We start from the raw sequence: 19,501 nt of genomic DNA on the forward strand, positions 1-19,501 counted from the left end.
ATTGCCGTTCTGTCCTGCCGATGCATAGAAAAACCATCTAGAATATTGTCAGTGTCCTTGTTCAGCCAAGTTTCAGAGGAACATAGGATATTACAGTCCTTCAGGTCCTGTTGATAAGATAGTCTCGAACGGAGCTCGTCCAGTTTGCTCTCCAGTGATTGTACATTCACCAATAGAACAGAAATAGCGGTGGTTAATTTACTCAACGCCGTAGTTTCATCAGGATTTCCGCACATCGGCCTCTATATAGCAGTCTCTTTCTCTTCCAAATCAGGGATTAGGGCCTGGTTCGGGTTAAGCATTATGTCCTGTGTCGCCGACTCATTGAAGTATAAATCTTAATTGAGTTTAGTGATCACTGTTCTAATGTCCAGGAGCTCTTTTTGGTCATAGAAAATTATGGCGGAAAGATTATGTACAAAAAAGATAAAATCAGGAGCCAATAAAGCGAAGCGGCAACTATAAATTCCAGCTACATGATTTTTTTCATGCCATTCTTTTTTTGTAGAGATGGTACTATAAAATATATGCTGTTTCTTTGATGTACTACATAGACAGTTGGTGAGGATAGAGTTTCTAGCTCTGCTATTTGATGTTGGTCAATGTCATCCTTTTAAATTCGCTTCTAATTTATCATTAATGTAATGGTCAAAGATTGTACACTACCATCAGACAAAATATTTTCTTAGGCAAACCGAGTAGCTAGGAAGTTTTGGTTCTGGATTATGATTACTGACAGAGAAGTCTCTATCCTACCTGTGTCTTTGCATGTGAACTTGGCCTTGGGGTCACAAATCCTCTTGGTGCCCTCACAGGCCACCTCATCACTACCGTCCTCGCAGTCTTTGTCCCCATCACACCTCCAGCGCTCTGGGATACACGTACCATCTTCCGTACAGTGGAACTCATCCCCACTGCACTCTATCACAGGAGGCAATGCTGCAAGGGAAAAATGAATAAATAATTATACAATGGGTGGGTCTAATCCTGGATGCTCATTAGTTAAAACGGCATTCCAACCAGTGTCTATTCCAAAAGTTAACACCGGCTAAAGCTATGATGTTGAAATGCTGTTCCATCTTACTGCGCAATACAGTATCTCATCAGCCCAGCCAGGCAATTTATAAACTTGATCTCCACTAGAAAAAACATTTAGACATTATCTCTTGTTTCATTAAGACTAGCATTTGATTTTCAACAGCGGAGATTTTAATATACAGTGGGGGAAAAGTATTTAGTCAGCCACCAATTGTGCAAGTTCTCCCACTTAAAAAGATGAGAGAGGCCTGTAATTTTCATCATAGGTACACTTCAACTATGACAGACAAAATGATAATTTTTTTTCCAGAAAATCACATTGTAGGATTTTTAATTAATTTATTTGAAAATTATGGTGGAAAATAAGTATTTGGTCACCTAAAAACAAGCAAGATTTCTGGATCTCACAGACCTGTAACTTCTTCTTTAAGAGGCTCCTCTGTCCTCCACTCATTACCTGTATTAATGGCACCTGTTTGAACTTGTTATCAGTATAAAAGACACCTGTCCACAACCTCAAACAGTCACACTCCAAACTCCACTATGGCCAAGACAAAAGAGCTGTCAAAGGACACCAGAAACAAAATTGTATACCTGCACCAGGCTGGGAAGACTGAATCTGCAATAGGTAAGCAGCTTGGTTTGAAGAAATCAACTGTGGGAGCAATTATTAGGAAATGGAAGACATACAAGACCACTGATAATCTCCCTCGATCTGGGGCTCCACGCAAGATCTCCCCCCGTGGGGTCAAAATGATCACAAGAACGGTGAGCAAAAATCTCAGAACTACACGTGGGGACCTAGTGAATGACCTGCATAGAGCTGGGACCAAAGTAACAAAGCCTTCCATCAGTAACACACTACGCCGCCAGGGACTCAAATCCTGCAGTGCCAGACGTGTCCCCCTGCTTAAGCCAGTACATGTCCAGTTCCGTCTGAAGTTTGCTAGAGAGCATTTGGATGATTTAGAAGAAGATTGGGAGAATGTCATATGGTCAGATGAAACCAAAATATAACTTTTTGGTAAAAACTCAACTTGTCGTGTTTGGAGGACAAAGAATGCTGAGTTACATCCAAAGAACACCATACCTACTGTGAAGCATGGGGGTGGAAACACCATGCTTTGCGGCTGTTTTTCTGCAAAGGGACCAGGATGACTGATCCGTGTAAAGGAAAGAATGAATAGGGCCATGTATCGTGAGATTTTGAGTGAAAACCTCCTTCCATCAGCAAGGGCATTGAAGATGAAACGTGGCTGGGTCTTTCAGCATGACAATGATCCCAAACACACTGCCCGGGCAATGAAGGAGTGGCTTCGTAAGAAGCATTTCAAGGTCCTGGAGTGGCCTAGCCAGTCTCCAGATCTCAACCCCATAGAAAATCTTTGGAGGGAGTTGAAAGTCCGTGTTGCCCAGCAACAGCCCCAAAACATCACTGCTCTAAAGGAGATCTGCATGGAGGAATGGGACAAAAAAACAGCAACAGTGTGTGAAAACCTTGTGAAGACTGACAGAAAACGTTTGACCTCTGTCATTGCCAACAAAGGGTATATAACAAAGTATTGAGATAAACTTTTGTTATTGACCAAATACTTATTTTTCACCATAATTTGCAAATAAATTTGTTAAAAATCATACAATGTGATTTTCTAGATTCTTTCTCCTCATTTTGTCTGTCATAGTTGAAGTGTACCTATGATGAAAATTACCGGCCCTTCTCATCTTTTTAAGTGGGAGAACTTGCACAATTGGTGGCTGACTAAATACTTTTTTGCCCCACTGTACCTTGCTGTCTGTCTCACCGACATTTGCAACATTGTTTCAATATTGAAATTCGATCTCCAGCTGTCGCATAGAAATAAACGTGTCTGGATGAGACAGACAGGCAGATAACTTTTCTCAGCCAGTCAAAATCATGAAACAGCTGTCATAATTTTTATGGATATATGCAAAGAAATGTCAATAAAAAAAAGGTAAAATGAAATGAAATGCAGCTAGATTGCTGTCTTTCCATCTTCTGTTTGAAGTGACTGTGTTGTTGGCTAACTTCCCTGAACAACATTGTCCTGACTAGAGAGCACATTTTCTATGCCAGGTGAAATTGTGCATCATTAGCTCATTGTTATGGATGTATCTAAATACATGGCACTAGAAAACAGCTTAAACAAACGCAAATGCAGCTCCTTTGTTGTTGTTCTGGCTGCACTGTTTGACGTAAATGTAAGTTAGCTGTGGTTGGCTAGCTAGCAAGCAAGGGATAAGAACGTTGCCAGCCAGTACTGCAATGTAACATTTAGAATGAACGACTGGGTTGCATCCATAGATACAGAACAAAAAGACTGAATGACTGAGTTGCATCTCTGGCAACTGAACCGATAGAACGAATGACCTGCCGGCTTGTGTAGCAACCCTAGATTTATGTCGGGACTATATCTTGTGGAAGGATGAAATAGTATGAATAAATTCATCAAAATAAAAAAAATGAAAATATGTCAATCGCTATTTGAATATGTTGGTAACCCATTGTATAAAAGTAATAATGCCCTCAAAACCGGTGTTTGGAGGATATATTGGCACAGTTTTCCGTCCCTTGACGAACAACACCCTTGCTAATATATCCCCCAAACACCAACTTCTCTGGCATTATCTCTTAAATAGAATCCATCTGTGAATGTGAAAATTGGTTCCCAGTGGGCAAACTTTTGACAATATTGGGTTATGTATATTATTTTCCATTCAAAGCTATGGCAAAATTATCTGTATGATTGATCTTTCAAATGTTATTTTGAATCATGCTAGGTAGTCAGTCACAAGACCGATTGTATTCAACCTAACCATTTCCACATTGCCAGGAAAAAAAACGACTTCTGAAATCAGAGATCAGAAGTATTTCCATAACAGTCAGGGGCTGCCGAGCCAGAGCTTTAACCCCAGGGGTGGACCACAACCCAGCAACACTACACTGTATTAGAGTAGAAAGGAAAAGGCTGGAGATGGGAGACGGTTTGATGAATAACTTCCTCATTCTAGTGACAAGGTAGTGAGCTGTGAGCATTTCAGCTATCCGGGCTAGGCTCAGCTTTCTGAGGTAATTATACCAGATTAAAATATTCAAATGTTGATGTTGTACTGTTGTAAACAGTAGATGAGATTAGATCAGCAGTGCGAGAGCTGTGAGAGGAAGATGAAGACTTAAGGACATTAGACCAGACCAGTTAACAGTTATTATAAAATTAAACAAATTATCTTTAAAAACATACATATATTTCTACTGATTTAAATGCCAAATGAATAATTAATAGTTACTCTCAATGTTTCATGTGCAGTAATGAGGATGAGTAGTTAGCCCACCTTGAAAGCATCTACAGTGGCTTGCGAAAGTATTCACCCCCCCCCCCCCCCCCCCCCCATTTTTCCTATTTTGTTGCCTTACAACCTGGAATTAAATTACATTTTTGGGAGGTTTGTATCATTTGATTTACACAACATGCCTATCACTTTGAAGATGCAAAATAGTTTTTTAAAACAAAAATTAAGACAAAAAAACTGCAAACTTGACTGTGCATAACTATTCAATCCCCCCCAAAGTCAATACTTTATAGAGCCACCTTTTGCAGCAATTACAGCTGCAAGTCTCTTAGGGTATGTCTCTATAAGATTGGCACATCTAGCCACTGGGATTTTGGCCCATTCTTCAAGGCAAAACTGCTCCAGCTCCTTCAAGTTGGATGGGTTCCGCTGGTGTCCAGCAATCTTCTCAACTGGATTGAGCTCTGGGACTTGACTAGGCCATTCCAAGACATTTACACGTTTCCCCTTAAACCACTTGTGTGTTGCTTCCATCCCAGTCTCAAATCTCTGGAAGACTGAAACAGGTTTCCCTCAAGAATTCCCCTCTATTTAGCACCAGCCATCATTCCTTCAATTCTGACCAGTTTCCCAGTCCCTGCCAATGAAAAACATCCCCACAGCATGATGCTGCCACCACCATTCTTCACTGTGGGGATGGTGTTCTTGGGGTGATGAGAGGTGTTGGCTTTGTGCCAGACATAGCATTTTCCTTGATGGCCAAAAAGCTACATTTTTGTCTCAACTGACCAGAGTACCTTCTTCCATATGTTTGGGGTGTCTCCCACATGCCTTTTGGCGAACACCAAACATGTTTGCTTATTTTTTTCTTTAAGTAATGGCTTTTTTCTGGCCACTCTTCCGTAAAGCCCAGCTCTGTGGAGTGTACGGCTTAAAATGGTCCTATGGACAGAGACTCCAATCTCTGCTGTGGAGCTTTGCAGCTCCTTCAGGGTTATCTTTGGTATTTTTGTTGCCTCTCTGATCAATGCCCTCCTTGCCTGGTCGGTGAGTTTCGGTGGGTGGCCCTCTTTTGGCAGGTTTGTTGTGGTGCCATATTCTTTCCATTTCTTATAATGATTTAATGGTGCTCCATGGGATGTTCAAAGTTTCGGATATTTTTTTATAACCCAAACATGATCTGTACATCTCCACAACTTTGTCCCTGACTTTTTTGGAGAGATCCTTGGTGGTGCCCCTTGCTTCCGTTTTTTATTTTTGGGAAGTTTTTATAACAAGTTATTTTTTTCATTTCACTTCACCAATTTGGATTATTTTGTGTATGTCCATTAGATGACATCCAAATAAAAATTAATTTAAATTACAGGTTGTAATGCAGCAAAATAGGAAAAACACAATACTCACAATGTTGGGATAGTTAACATGATACTTAGTGCAGAGTACATTAATTTGTCAAAATGGGGGATGGCACTATCACTTATGAAGTTGCATTTGCATTACGAATTCTAAAAGTGCTACAATAAAGGAATTACAAAAAACAGCATGGTTTCTCTCACCAGCTCCAGACCCTCCACAGGTGGTGTTCTCATCACTGAAGTCTCCACAGTCGTCGTCCTCATCGCAGGCCCAGTGGTCTGGAATACATCTCCCACTGGAGCACTGGAACTGGGTGTTGGAGCAGTAGTGGACACAACTCACCTCGTCACTACCATCTCCACAGTCATCATCTTGGGACACAGAAGAAAAATAGCAAGTTTGACTGACTAGGTTTGACTCCTTCATGTCATAAGAATGTGCATTAGATTGGGGAGGTCTCAGAAGTCACGTTTTAGGCAAGGTACATTTTGCACATCCCACTCTGCACATCCCACTGGGCACAAACTGGTTGAATCAAAGTTGTTTCAATTTCATTTGTCAAAGTAATGTGACATGGAAAATACATTGGATTTTTTAAAAAGTAATCAATGTATTTTGAGGGTGAAAGGATTATGTCATCATGGTAACCAATTTTCAACATAGACAAATCCTGTATAAAGTTAAATCCACTATCAGAAAAAAAAACTACAGGTTGGGCAGAAACTCCTACTGAAGAGTTGATATATCTACAGTTATTCCTTTGGTCTCCATTCCAGGGTTTTAACCAAGTTCAGCCCTGCTTAGCTTTGATATTTATGACTGACTAAAACCATGTGCAATTGTGAGAATGATTATTATTAAGAAAGCTCCACTTAATAACAAAATGGATTTACTGTTGCTATCAAAGTCATTTCAAAGGGAGGTCTACCAGAGCAAATTAAATGTAACCATATTTTATGAGTCATAAATCATCAAGTATGCTATTTAGGCCTACAGTACAGGATATAGCATTTGTGAAGTCATCAACAGCTATTGTTTCAATTCAACCCCTATAATTTAACTTACATTTTTGGTTGAGATGGACACATGAATCCAACATCAATTATTAATTTGTAGAGAAACTCAAATCAAATCAAAATGTATTGGTCACATACATGTGTTTAGCAGATGTTATTATGGGTGAAGCGAAATGCTTGTGCTTCTAGTTCCGACTGTGTAGCAATATCTAGCAAGTAATATCTAATTATTTCACAACAAATACCTAATATATACAAATCTAAGTAAAGGAATGGAATTAAGAATATATATATATGGATGAACATTGTCAGAGTGGCATAGACTAAGATACAGTAGATAATATAGAATACAGTACATACATATGAGATGAGTAATGCAAGTTATGTAAACGTTATTAAAGTGACATTATTAAAGTGACTGGTGATCCATTTATTAAAGTGGCCAATGATTTCAAGTCTGTGTGTAGGCAGCAGTCTCTCTGTGCTAGTGATGGCTATTTAACAGTCTGATAGTCTTTAGATAGAAGCTGTTTTTCAGTCTCTCGGTCCCAGCTTTGCTGCGCCTGTACTGACCTCGTCTCCTGAATGATAGCGGGGTGAACAGGCAGTGGCTCGGGTGGTTGTTGTCCTTGATGATCTTTTTGGCCTTCCTGTGACATCAGGTGCTGTTGGTGTCCTGGAGAAAAGGTAGTTTGTCCCCGGTGATGCATTGTGCAGAGCGCACCATCCTCTGGAGAGCCCTGCAGTTGTGGGCGGTGCAGTTTCCATACCAGGCTGTGATACAGCCCGACAGGATGCTCTCAATTGTGCATCTGTAAAAGTGTGTGAGGGTTTTAGGCGACAAGCCACATTTCTTTAGCCTCCTGAGGTTGAAGTGCTGTTGAGCCTTCACCACACTGCCTGTGTGGGTGGACCATTTCAGTTTGTCAATGATATGTACGTCGAGGAATTTAAACTTTCCACCTTCTCCACTGCTGTCCTGTCGATGTGGATAGGGGGGTGCTCCCTCTGCTGTTTCCTACAAGTCCACGATCATCTTCTTTGATTTGTTGATGTTAAGTGAGAGTTTATTTACCTGACACCACACTCTCAAAACCCTCACCTCCTCCCTGTAGGCTGTCTCGTCGTCGTTGTTGGTAATCAAGCCAACTACTGTTGTGTCGTCTGCATACTTGATGATTGAGTTGGAGGTGTGCATGGCCACGCAGTCATGGGTGAACAGGGAGTACAGGAGGGGGCTGAGCACGCACACTTGTGGGGCCCCAGTGTTGAAGATCACTACCTGGGGGCGGCTCGTCGGGAAGTCCAATACCCAATTGCACAGGGCAGGGTTCAGACCCAGGGACTCAAGCTTAATGATGAGCTTGGAGGGTACTATGGCGTACCCATAACATGATGCAGCCAACACCATGCTTGAAAATATGAAGAGTGGTACTCAGTGATGTGTGGTGTTGGATTTGCCCCAAACCTAAAGCTTTGTATTCAGGATATAAAGTGAATTTCTTTACCAGACTTTTATTTGTTGTTTTACTTTGGTGCCTTATTGCAAACAGGATGGATGTTTAGGAGTATTTGTATTCTGTACAGGTCTTCTTCTTTTCACTCTGTCATTTTGGTTAGTAGTAGTAACTACAATATTGTTGGTGGGAGTAACAACAATATTGTTGGTACATCCTCAGTTTTCTCCCATCACAGTCATTAAACACTGTAACTGTTTAAAGTCACCATTGGCCTCATGGTGAAATCCCTGGCAAGTGAGTTAGGAAGGACGCCTGTATCTTTGTAGTGACTGTGTGTACTGATACACCATCCAAAATGTAATTAATAACGTCACTATGCTCAACTGGACATTTAATGTCAGCTTGAATTATTTTTACCTGTCTACCATGGCATGCTATTTTTTTGTGAGGCATTGGAAAACCTCCCTAGTTTTTGTGGTTGAATCCGTGTTTGAAATTCACTGTTCGACTGAGGGACCTTATAGATAATTGGATGTGGGGTACAGAAATGAGGTAGTCATTCAAAAATCATGTTAAACATAATTAGTCCATGCAATTTATGTGAATTTTTACCCCTGAAATTATTTAGACTTGCCATAACAAAGGCGTTGAATACTTATTGACTCAAGACTTTTCAGGTTTTCATTTTTTATTAATTTGTACAAATTTATAAAATCATGATTCCATTTTGACATTATGGGGTATTGTGTGTAGGCCAGTGACACAACATTTACATTCAGGCTGTAACACAACAAAATGTGGAAAAAGTCAAGGTGTGTGAATACTTTCTGAAGGCAACACAATTGAATAGGACTTTGTAATACAGTTAAAAGCCTAAAGGTAAGGCTCTCTTACTGTAACTATACATGTCTTCTTATGTAATCATAGGAAGCGTGCATGTTTAAGAAAGCACGCAAAGTTTGCAGGTCTGTAGAAATCTTCACAATTGCTGATTCTGCACAATAATCTGTGCAGAATCTCAAACAGCATTGATCACTTGCACTACATACTTCTACTGTAATCTCAACTGCAATCCAGGACAGTTGGTTGTTCTATTAGATAAAGCACAGACAACATATTAAGTTGTTGTATGAATACCAAATATTTGGTGTTGTATTCCCATTTTAACTTTTTGTGTTTTCAAATGGTTGAAAGCGCGTCAGTGATAACACATTTAGATGACAACTAAACAAAAAAATGGGTGAGTAAAGGATGTAATCTCATTGATCAATGTCTCAACCAAATATTACCCAAATATCCAAGTTGAAATGACGTGGTGTGCATAGTGGGTGAAGAGTGTGGTTCTCCGAACCACTATCGTTACATAATGAGATTGTGGTTGATTTCAAGGTTGTGGGTTATACAAGGTGCATGTGAAATGTACAGTAAGTAGCTCAGTGTTTTTCAACTCCTGTCCTCAAGTATTCTGACCTCAAAGTTGTTTATTTTTGTTGAAGCCCTGATGGTTGTTGAGGAAACACTGCTGTAGGTTTTCAGTAGGAACGTACCTGAGTCACAATGCCACTTGACACTGATGCATCTCCCATTGGAACAGCTGAACTGGGTGAGTGGTTCACAGGTCGGCAATGCTATAGACATAAAAGCAAAGAGACAGTCAACTACAGTTATTTAAAGGCCAAACCCATAGGGCTACATTTATTCTGAAAATACTTTGTCTAAAACTCCTTACAAACACTCCATTCCAACTCATTTTTCAACAGTATATATTGTTTTGTGTGTGATTCTGCTAGCTGCCTGTTCAAAACCAACTAACACCTCGTAATTAACCAACATCTGCTCCTTACTTCTTCCAGTGTGCTCAAAGAGACACCAACTCTCACTTTCTCAAACTGTTGTTGATGGTGCTGGTAGCTAAATATTCCACCCACTATTGTCAATGTAAATCTGTGTCAATGTGTCAGTGTCAATGTAAATCTGGGCATAAATACATCTGATCTGCATTTGAATTCGCATCACATATAACACACTTTCTGAGATATTTTCATTGGAGGCCAGGAGCTTTATTGAATTTGGTTTGAATTCAGAGACTACATTTTATTGGATTATTTGGAATCCCTACTGCTACAAACACCTAGGGCTTTAGCTAGGACATAGTGAATGTTTATCACACTCGTCTTCTACATTTTCGCTCGAAGGATTTTAGTTATCTTCGACAGCGACCGTCTGGTTGAGGTTTAACACTCATTAAAAATAAATATCAACATGCATAAATAATGTCTGGTTAATTTCTCAGTCTAGTCGACAGAGGGGAGATTCTGGGTTCAACATACAGGTTGACAACTACCATACTTCTAGCAAACAAAATTCAAATTAGCATCCATCTCAAATGGCAGTGGCACCACGACGTGTGGAGCTTCAGGTGTTTAAAACCCATCGTCGCTGCAGTGGAGCAAATTGAACTGCCAGAGACGCGGTGAGAACTCCTACAGAGCAGTAATGCCTGAGGAACCTCAAACAACAGTATGGGAGAGAATATGTTTTGGAGCGCAGCTTGATTATGATTGAATGAAGCCGAGCATAAACTTTAATTACAGCTTACACTCTGGTTGTTTGTGACTGTGTATTGAAGCAGCTTAGTAGGCACACAAGGAGAGTCTGAGACGATACAACCCTATGCAGTGCCTGGCACTGATCATCAGAGACTGATATGTGCCATCCTTACCACATCCAGTGAAGGGATGGGAGGTTGAACGTTACAGCAAAATGTAGATTTTCACCTAAATAGACATATCCAAGAGTAATTCATTTTCATGAGATGGCCATAAACAAAACTAAAATGCTGCATAGTTCTAGAAGGTTCTGGATCTAACCTTCCTGGTAAAAATAGTTACACATTGACTCACATTTGAGGATAGAAGCTCAAATACATAGTACAAATATTATGAAAATATAAAAAAATCATACATTATTTTATTCCTACTCAACAAAAGAGGGGGAATAGGGCTTGAAATAACTGAAATGCTTTCAAAATATAGTAACAGTAAAATTATAAACAACTTACTATGAGATTTAATCTTTCTTATAACTATAAAATGAATATGATCATACGCTACATTGCCAAAGGTATGTAGACACACCTTTAAATTTGTGGATTCGGCTATTTCAGTCACACCCGTTGCAGACAGGTGTATAAAATTGAGCAGACAGTCATGCAACCTCCATAGACAAACATTAGCATTAGAATGGCCTTACTGAAGAGCTCAGTGACATTCAACGTGGCACCATCACAGGATGCCACCTTTCCAACAAGTCAGTTTGTCAAATGTCTGCCCTGCTAGAGCTGCCCTTGTCAAATGTAAGTGCTGTTATTGTGAAGTGGAAATGTCTAGGAACAACAACGGCTTAGCCACAAAGTGGTGGGCCACACAAGCTCACAGAACGGTACAGACGTATGCTGAAGCGAGTAGAGCGTACAAATAGCCTGTCCTCGGTTGCAACACTCACTACGAGTTCCAAGCTGCCTCTGGAAGCAACGTCAGCACAATAACTATTTGTCTCGAGCTTCGTGAAATGGGCTTCCATGACCGAACAGGCACACACAAGCCTAAGATCCCCATGTACAATGCCAAGCGTTGGCAGGAGGGGTGTAAAGCTCACCGCCATTGGACTTGGGAGCAGTGAAAATACGTTCTCTGGAGTGATGAATCACACTTCCTCATCTAGCAGGCCGACGGTCGAATCTGGGTTCGACGGATTCCAGGAGAACGCTACCTGCCCGAATGCATAGTGCCAACTGTAAAGTTGAGAAATAATGGTCTGGGACAATTATTCTGGGACAATTGTTCGTGGTTCGGGCTCGGTCTGAACATCTAGTGGAAAGCCTTCCCAGAAGAGTGGAGGATGTTATAGCAGCAAAGAGGGGACCAACTCCATATTAATGCCTATGATTTTGGAATGAGATGTTAGACGAGCAAGTGTCCGCATACTTTTGTCCATGTAGTGTATTTAGTGACTACAAATTTGGCGACAGAGCATTTTCTACTATACCAAGCCTCATCTGAGCCGACGCAGAGACACCACTCGAATGTCTGCAGACACATTACAACTTCAGCATTACAAACAACGTGATTTCATCTTTCTGGGACAAACATAAAGTGCTTGTGTTTCAATTATACAAAATGATTTAGTATTTTTTTCATGTTGAGAGCTCTATATCTGGCTGCGAATATCAGAGCAACATGGGACCGCGATTGCTGAAATCGCTAGACTGTCCCCTTTTATATGCCATCTCCCAGGCTGGGCTCTGTCGATTAAAGGGAGAGAAAATTGATTTGTTGTCTGGATAGGCCAGAAAATGTTACACGTCACTCTCGATGCAAATGTGGGGTGTGAAGCGATGTTCACAGAGCGCTTTGTACACCAAACTGTCAGTCGTAGCTGGTCCAGAACCTCTCAAAGTCCGCTAAATTGGGGACTTAACATCAAAGAGGTTTAAAAACCTTTCAAATGATTTTTTCTCACTTCTTTTATGCTTGTTGAGTAATTCTATTTCCACATCACATCACTAAATACAGAATGGCCAGGAAAGTTCCCTCTGAACGAGTCAAAATAGTATAGTTGCGAGATTTGACTATAGTACCATACAGAAATAAATTCTACCATATGAAAACTAAATAAACGGTTCGGTCATTCAAATTACATGCACTAAAACTTACTTCGATATAAGTTTTGATAGATCCTGTAATTCTGCAATAATAATAAAACGTACAAAACAATAATACTACAAGTCTTCTTTGGCAGCAACTTTGTAATTGTAAGTTAGAACACTGAGCTAGTTAATTCTGAGCTCCTGGCCCAGAGGATGTAACTGCTAAAACTCACTTCTTACATGACTGAAGCAAGCGAAAGAAAATAGAGAGACAAGAAAGGTCCCAATAAATGAAGAAATGGGACATTCTTATCAGAAAATGTGATTTAGGGGAACAGAATGAAAACAGTGTGTCAGATGCCAAGGACATGTTATAATATCTCTATTCTTATTTCACAGCACTACTGGTCAACCAATAACAAGCACACTGGTACACTCATTCACCCCTTCACAACCAATACTATGCCAACTCAAAGGTAACCCAATAGTCTGATCAGTAATGGTATTCAAAAACCTGTGTTTGAGAAATTGGATATTTGTTTGTTCAAGTGGATATTGCATTTTAGTTCCCAAAAACTAGGAGCTAAGACCACGCATTATATCCCCAGTAAGAGAGAGGAAAGCACTAAGGCTATACTTTGAGAGAAATATAAGAAACCGGCTGCTGTGCACTAGACAAGAACACACACTAAGAGTTCAAATAGCCAAGCTAGCATTCAGTTGTCTCACCAGGAGGTTATATTTTTGCAATGCTTTTAAGGCTTCTCTGGTGTAGTTAGGTCACTATAGGCTGAGTGGTCTTTTCCACTGAACCATTTCCTCTGAGCTACAGCTCACAGCAGTATATCCTTTTGGTTTCCTCTCAAGGTCGGGGATGTGGTCAATAGAATCGTCAGAACTGTCAGTGTCATCATAACAGTGGTCACATCTTCTTTGAAAGCCTCTCTTGCCGTTTATAAACCCTGCACTTTCCTTTACACTGTGGCTTCCCAGAGAGAGTGTGTGGTGTATTGTGTTAACAGGTCTACAACCTTTTAGTATGAATACTCTTTTAGGGCCAAAAACCTAACTTGAGATGCTCAAGCATAACCAACTTAACAATCATATAAATCATGCATCGATGTCAATGGGGGTAGATTCAGGTTTCAGGGCCAGAGAATGCAGATTCAGTCTGACTCACCACAGGATGATGTCTCGTCGGACATGTCCCCGCAGTCGTCGTCCCGGTCGCAGCGCCAGGCCAGGGGGATACAGCGTCCGTTCCGACAAGAGAAGTGGTTGGGCTGACAGGCCTGGGCTGAGAGAGAGAGAGAGAGAGACATGGAAGACAGAAGTGCATTTGTAATTCGATCACATGGGTATCAAGTCAAAGCCAGACGTGTTCAGCCCCCTAATGATCATTCAATCATATGGCATGTCAATGTCAGGCCTGTGGAGCTTAAATTGATCTCTCCATCACATATATATCACATATATCAAGTCTGGAGGAAATGAGTGGCGCCCTTACACAAACCTTTCAGTCACATGTCCATGACAGAGACAGACATGCAAGGACAGCAGCCCCAGCATAGCACACAAGGTGGTTGGTGCTGTGTAACATGCATGTCTATCTGATTACAAGGCAACATTAGTCACCCCCACTGATATCCATTGATTGATCCTGGAAGGCTAAGAGCTGTTATTGTGAGGAGGGAAAAAAACACTTCTGCAGGGTCTGACATAAGTGATTCTTATGCTAACTCAATATCAGGAAAAGTTAACTCTTGAGAGTGCTAAACTTCTTTGGTTCTGAGCTTTCACATAAGATTGATTACACTGTAGCTGCTGGCTTGTTTAGTGCCATAAGACACCACTATGAATGTTGTTATTTTATATTGTGATGTGCTTAAACCTATCTGTCAATGTAGAGCTTAAGCATAAAACTCTAAGTAGAGTTTAAGGGGCAGAGGTTTGATATATATTTTTTTGAAATACACCACATCAATATATTTCCATAGCTCAGAAAACGGCATAACACAATTGCTAGACTGCAGATCTGAGAAAAAGCTGAGGTATTGTATCAGTTACCTGAACATGTGTTGTTGGACTCATCCTCATTGTTCCCACAGTCATTGATTCCATCACACAGCCATCTCTTAGGGATGCAGTGATTGTTGAGGCACTTGAACTGGTCATTGGAACAACTGTGGTTCACTGAAACAGATGGACAGAGACACTCATATTACCAAAGCAAGGTTTATTTGTTTTTAAAAATGTTCTAGTTTAAATTCTTTGTAGAATAGAATTTATCTTCTAAAGGATTTACAAATCTGACATTTACAGTTTCTAACTTTAAAAGTCCAACTTTGACTTCACAAAAATCTGAGGTATCAATGCGAAAAAGGAATTTGGATCAGAGAATGTCTCAAACCTTGTTATACACTGTTAGAAAAAAAGGTGCTATCTAAAACCTAAAAGGGTTCTTCGGCTGTCCCCAAAGGAGAACACTTTGAAAAACCGTGCTGACATTCCAGCAGAGCAGATAATAGATTTAGCAATTCTGATAATTCTGGCAGAAGATTACATTATAGGATTTTTCATAGTGAGAAATGAGTCAGCACCCAAGCGTCTAACATGGTGTTTATCTTATCGATCCACTCAACAGCAAATTCTCTTCTGAGGCGAATAGATGGGGGATGAGGGGAAGTAAAGAGGGGAGGGGTGCCGTATTCACCATCTTTGAATCATATCAATGACATTTAGCGAGATAAAAGTTGATAGCAAGAAAATATCACTTTGTGCAATGTTGCATGCTAAGTGATGTGTGTGTGTGTGTGTGTGTGTGTGTGTGTTGGTGTGTGTGTGTGCGTTGGTGTGTGTGTGTGTGTGTGTGTGATGGTGTGTGTGTGATGGTGTGTGTGATGGTGTGTGTGATGGTGTGTGTGTGTGTGTGTGGGGTGGACAGATATATACACACAGCAGCTTTGGATCTCCTCGTCACTCCCATCCAGACAGTCATCGTCCCCGTCGCATCTCCATGACGCACGGATACAACGATGGTTACTACACTGAAACTCATCACTCTTACAGTGCTGTGGCTCCACCACCCCAGACGACACTTAATTAACAGACATAACAGAGAAACTAACATTAATACCAGAGAAACAGACATGAGACAAATTAAACCACAGCGGAATGAATTCCATTGAAAAGTAAAGCATACTTTACACTGAAATCACACAAAATAGCGGTGAGAGAAAACCATGTTCATAGTTTGTCTACAGTGGAATATACTGCTCTGGCTGATTCACTGCATGGTCTTACAGTACCTGAGCAGGTGACATTGTTCTTCTCCAGGAGCTGGTTGTCAGCACAGGCACACACTCTGCCCCCTGGGATAGCGAGGCAGAGTGTACCGCATCCCCCATAATTCACACTGCATGCATTGTCACCTGGAAATACAGAGTAGGAAAAAAATAATACCACTGTTAACCTCAAATCCTATTCTTCAAAAGCATTATTATTGTATTTTGTCATGTGTCTCTATTGTTGTTCTGTCTGTCATCATATCTCTATGAACAACTGTGCAGAGATCAATGTGAATTGTGAAGAAATGCACATAAAACATCTTAACACAAAAGCCATTTCCTGTTTGAGAAGAATGTGGCAGGTGGGTGCCACGTCATCTACACTACATGGCCAAAAGTATGTGGACAACTGCTCATTGAACATCTCATTCCAAAATCATAGGCCTTAACATGGAGCGGGCACCCATTTGCTGCTAAAACAACCTCAACTCTTCTGAGAAGGCTTTCCACTAAATGTTGGAATATTTCTGCGGGGACTTGCTTCCATTCAGCCACAAGAGCATTAGTGAGGTCGGGAAGTATGTTGGGTGATTAGGCCTGGCTCGCAATCGGCGTTCCAATTAATCCCAAAGGTGTTCAATGGGGTTGAGGTCAAGACTCTCTGCAGGCCAGTCAAGTTCTTCTGCACCAATCTCAACAAACCATTTCTGTATGGACCTCGCTTTGTGCACAGAGGCATTGTCATGCTGAAACAGGAAAGGGCCTTCCCAAACTGTTGCCACAAAGTTGGAAGCACAGAATCGTCTAGAATGTCATTGTATGCTGTAGGGTTAAGATTTCCCTTCACTGTAACTAAGGGGCCTAGCCCAAACCATGAAAAATAGCCACAGGCCATTATTCCTCCTCCACAAAACTTTACATTTGGCACTATGCATTCAGGCATGTAGTGTTCTCCTGGCATCTGCCAAACCCAGATACATCCATCGGCCTGCCAAATGGTGAAGCGTGATTCATCACTCCAGAGAAAGCGCTTCCACTGCTCCAGAGTCCAATGGCAGCGAGCTTTACACCACTCAAGCCAACAATTGGCATTGTACATGGTGTGCAGCTGCTTGGCCACACACCATTTCATGAAGCTCCCGACAAACAGTTATTGCGCTGATGTTGCTTCCAGAAGCAGTTTGGAACTTGGTCTCGTTCTGTGAGCTTATATGGCCTACCGCTTTGTGGCTGAGTCGTTGTTGCTCCTAGACGATTCCACTTCACAATAACAGCACTTACAGTTGACCGGAGCAGTTCTAGCAGGGCAGAAATTTGACAAATTGACTTGTTGGAAAGGTGTCATCCTATGACGGTGCCACGTTGAAAGTCACTAAGCTCTTCAGTAAGGGCATTCTATGTTTGACTATGGAGATTGCATGGCTGTGTGCTCGATGTTATACACCTGTCAGCAACAGGTGTGGCTAAAATAGCCAAATCCACTCATTTGAAAGGGTGTCCACATGCTTTTGTATATATAGTGTATAACCACATATCAAACTAATTATTGGGGACATTGTGGAGATTTGATTTGACAGTTGTATCCTTTCAGGGGAATAATTTGTCTTTTAGGACTAAACCAACCGTTCTCAAGGGAGCGAGACCAAAAAAATGTAATATGTGTGAAGAAACTGTCACTTATAAAGTTGAGGCATGGAGAACATTGTTTGTTTGGTTTAGTGTCAGGTCCAAAGGCAGTGCCTGAGCCAATGAGATAAAGACTTCTGTTTTGTGAGAGTCAGTAAGTAATACTCAGAGGACAGCAGAGCCAATTCATCTCTTTGGTGACATGAGCTTTGGAGGAATGGCCAGTGAAATTCTACTTTACCCTTGCTGAGAATTAGAACTCATACAGCCAGCCATTTTCTCCCTTTCACTCCTTCTCTGCATCACATGTTTGGTATACCACAGTCGTACACCACTCTAACGAACTGTATTATTTTGATGTAAAACGCTAGAAATTATTACACAAATGAAAAGCCTGTGAATCGTCTCAAAAATGCCCCTTATCTTGATCCATTGATTGCCCAGCAGATGATTAGTGTTGGCACTTCTCTCTGTTTCTGAGAGGAGATGACAGTAATCATACCTCCCCCTGCTCCACACACACATTAGTCTAAACTCTAAACAGTGATTCACAACCACGATAACAAGGGTTCTACCTGCTGTGAGGCCCTACAGTTCTGCACCATCAACAAAGCGCATCATGCATCTCTCTCTGATGTTATCTATTCATCTACCCACAACAGGAATCTATCATCATCCACCACACAGACAGCAGGGAGCACTATGTTGAGTCAGTCTTTTATTTCCATAGACTGGAATTAAAAGTAAAATTGCTGCCACTGTCAATTTATCCAGCAACTAACCAATGCCATGAAATATAATTCCCACGATGGAGAATACTGTTTTCATTATACTAACGGCTATACAAGATACCAGAGTGGATAGATTGCAACACTATTTTTGAAGGTTGCATATATAAGCATCAGGGCTAACCATAGAAAACGTTCTCTGAAGGCAACCTTTAGTAATGGTGGGGGAGGTTTTGTGATAAGTTGCAGGAACAGCTATGTAAGATTGTGTAGACTACATTCACCAAAGTGAAGCTTTAGTGATAGGGGATGGAAAAGTGAAAGCAGTCAGACATACCTTGCTGACTCTGAGCATCGTACACACGCAGGCCAAACAGTGGAGGCCTCTCGCTCCTCAGTAGAGTAACGTCCCCAGAGGTTAGATCCAGCTGGAAAACAGAAGCGTTCATGTACTCCGTCCAGAAGATGGAGTTACGGTAGTGAGAAATCCCAAACGGATGGTTCAGCTGTTTGCCATTGTACACAACCTGCATGAGTAATCAGATACAACACCTCTCAAAGAAAGAACACAACCTGCACAACAGTACTCAAAGACCTGAGAGAGCAGAGGGAAGAAAAAAACCCACTGAAATGGCAGAGATGACTATGACTATTTTAGTTGAAAACTACAATCGTGATATCCCAGTGGGCAAAGCTGGTTGAAATGACATCATTACATGGCTATAATGACAAAATGTTTTTTTGCCCGCTAGAGTACAGCTTCACTCACCTGTCTGCCAGTGCCGTTGAGGTAGATCTTCTCTATGTGATCGTAGTTGGCATCACACCAGTACATGGTGCTGGTCCCATGGTCTAGGGTAAGGCCGTTAGGCCACAGCATATTAGACGTGACAAATATCTGTCTGTTAGATCCATCCATCCACGCTTTTTCTATCCTTCCTATGCTGTCGTTCACCTCATCCTCCTCCCAGTCCGTCCAATACATCCAACTGAAATTCACAAACATAATACATTCCCTACAATTGAGTTTAAG

General features: G+C 41.1%; 1 pseudogene; it reads right to left on the bottom strand.

Annotated features, from left to right (window-relative positions):
* Positions 1-19,501, bottom strand: part of LOC110502094 — a 332,876-nt pseudogene that overhangs the window by 210,332 nt on the left and 103,043 nt on the right.

The sequence above is a fragment of the Oncorhynchus mykiss genome, chromosome 22 (assembly GCF_013265735.2).
Source record: "Oncorhynchus mykiss isolate Arlee chromosome 22, USDA_OmykA_1.1, whole genome shotgun sequence".
In the NCBI taxonomy this organism is placed as follows: Eukaryota; Metazoa; Chordata; class Actinopteri; order Salmoniformes; family Salmonidae; genus Oncorhynchus; species Oncorhynchus mykiss.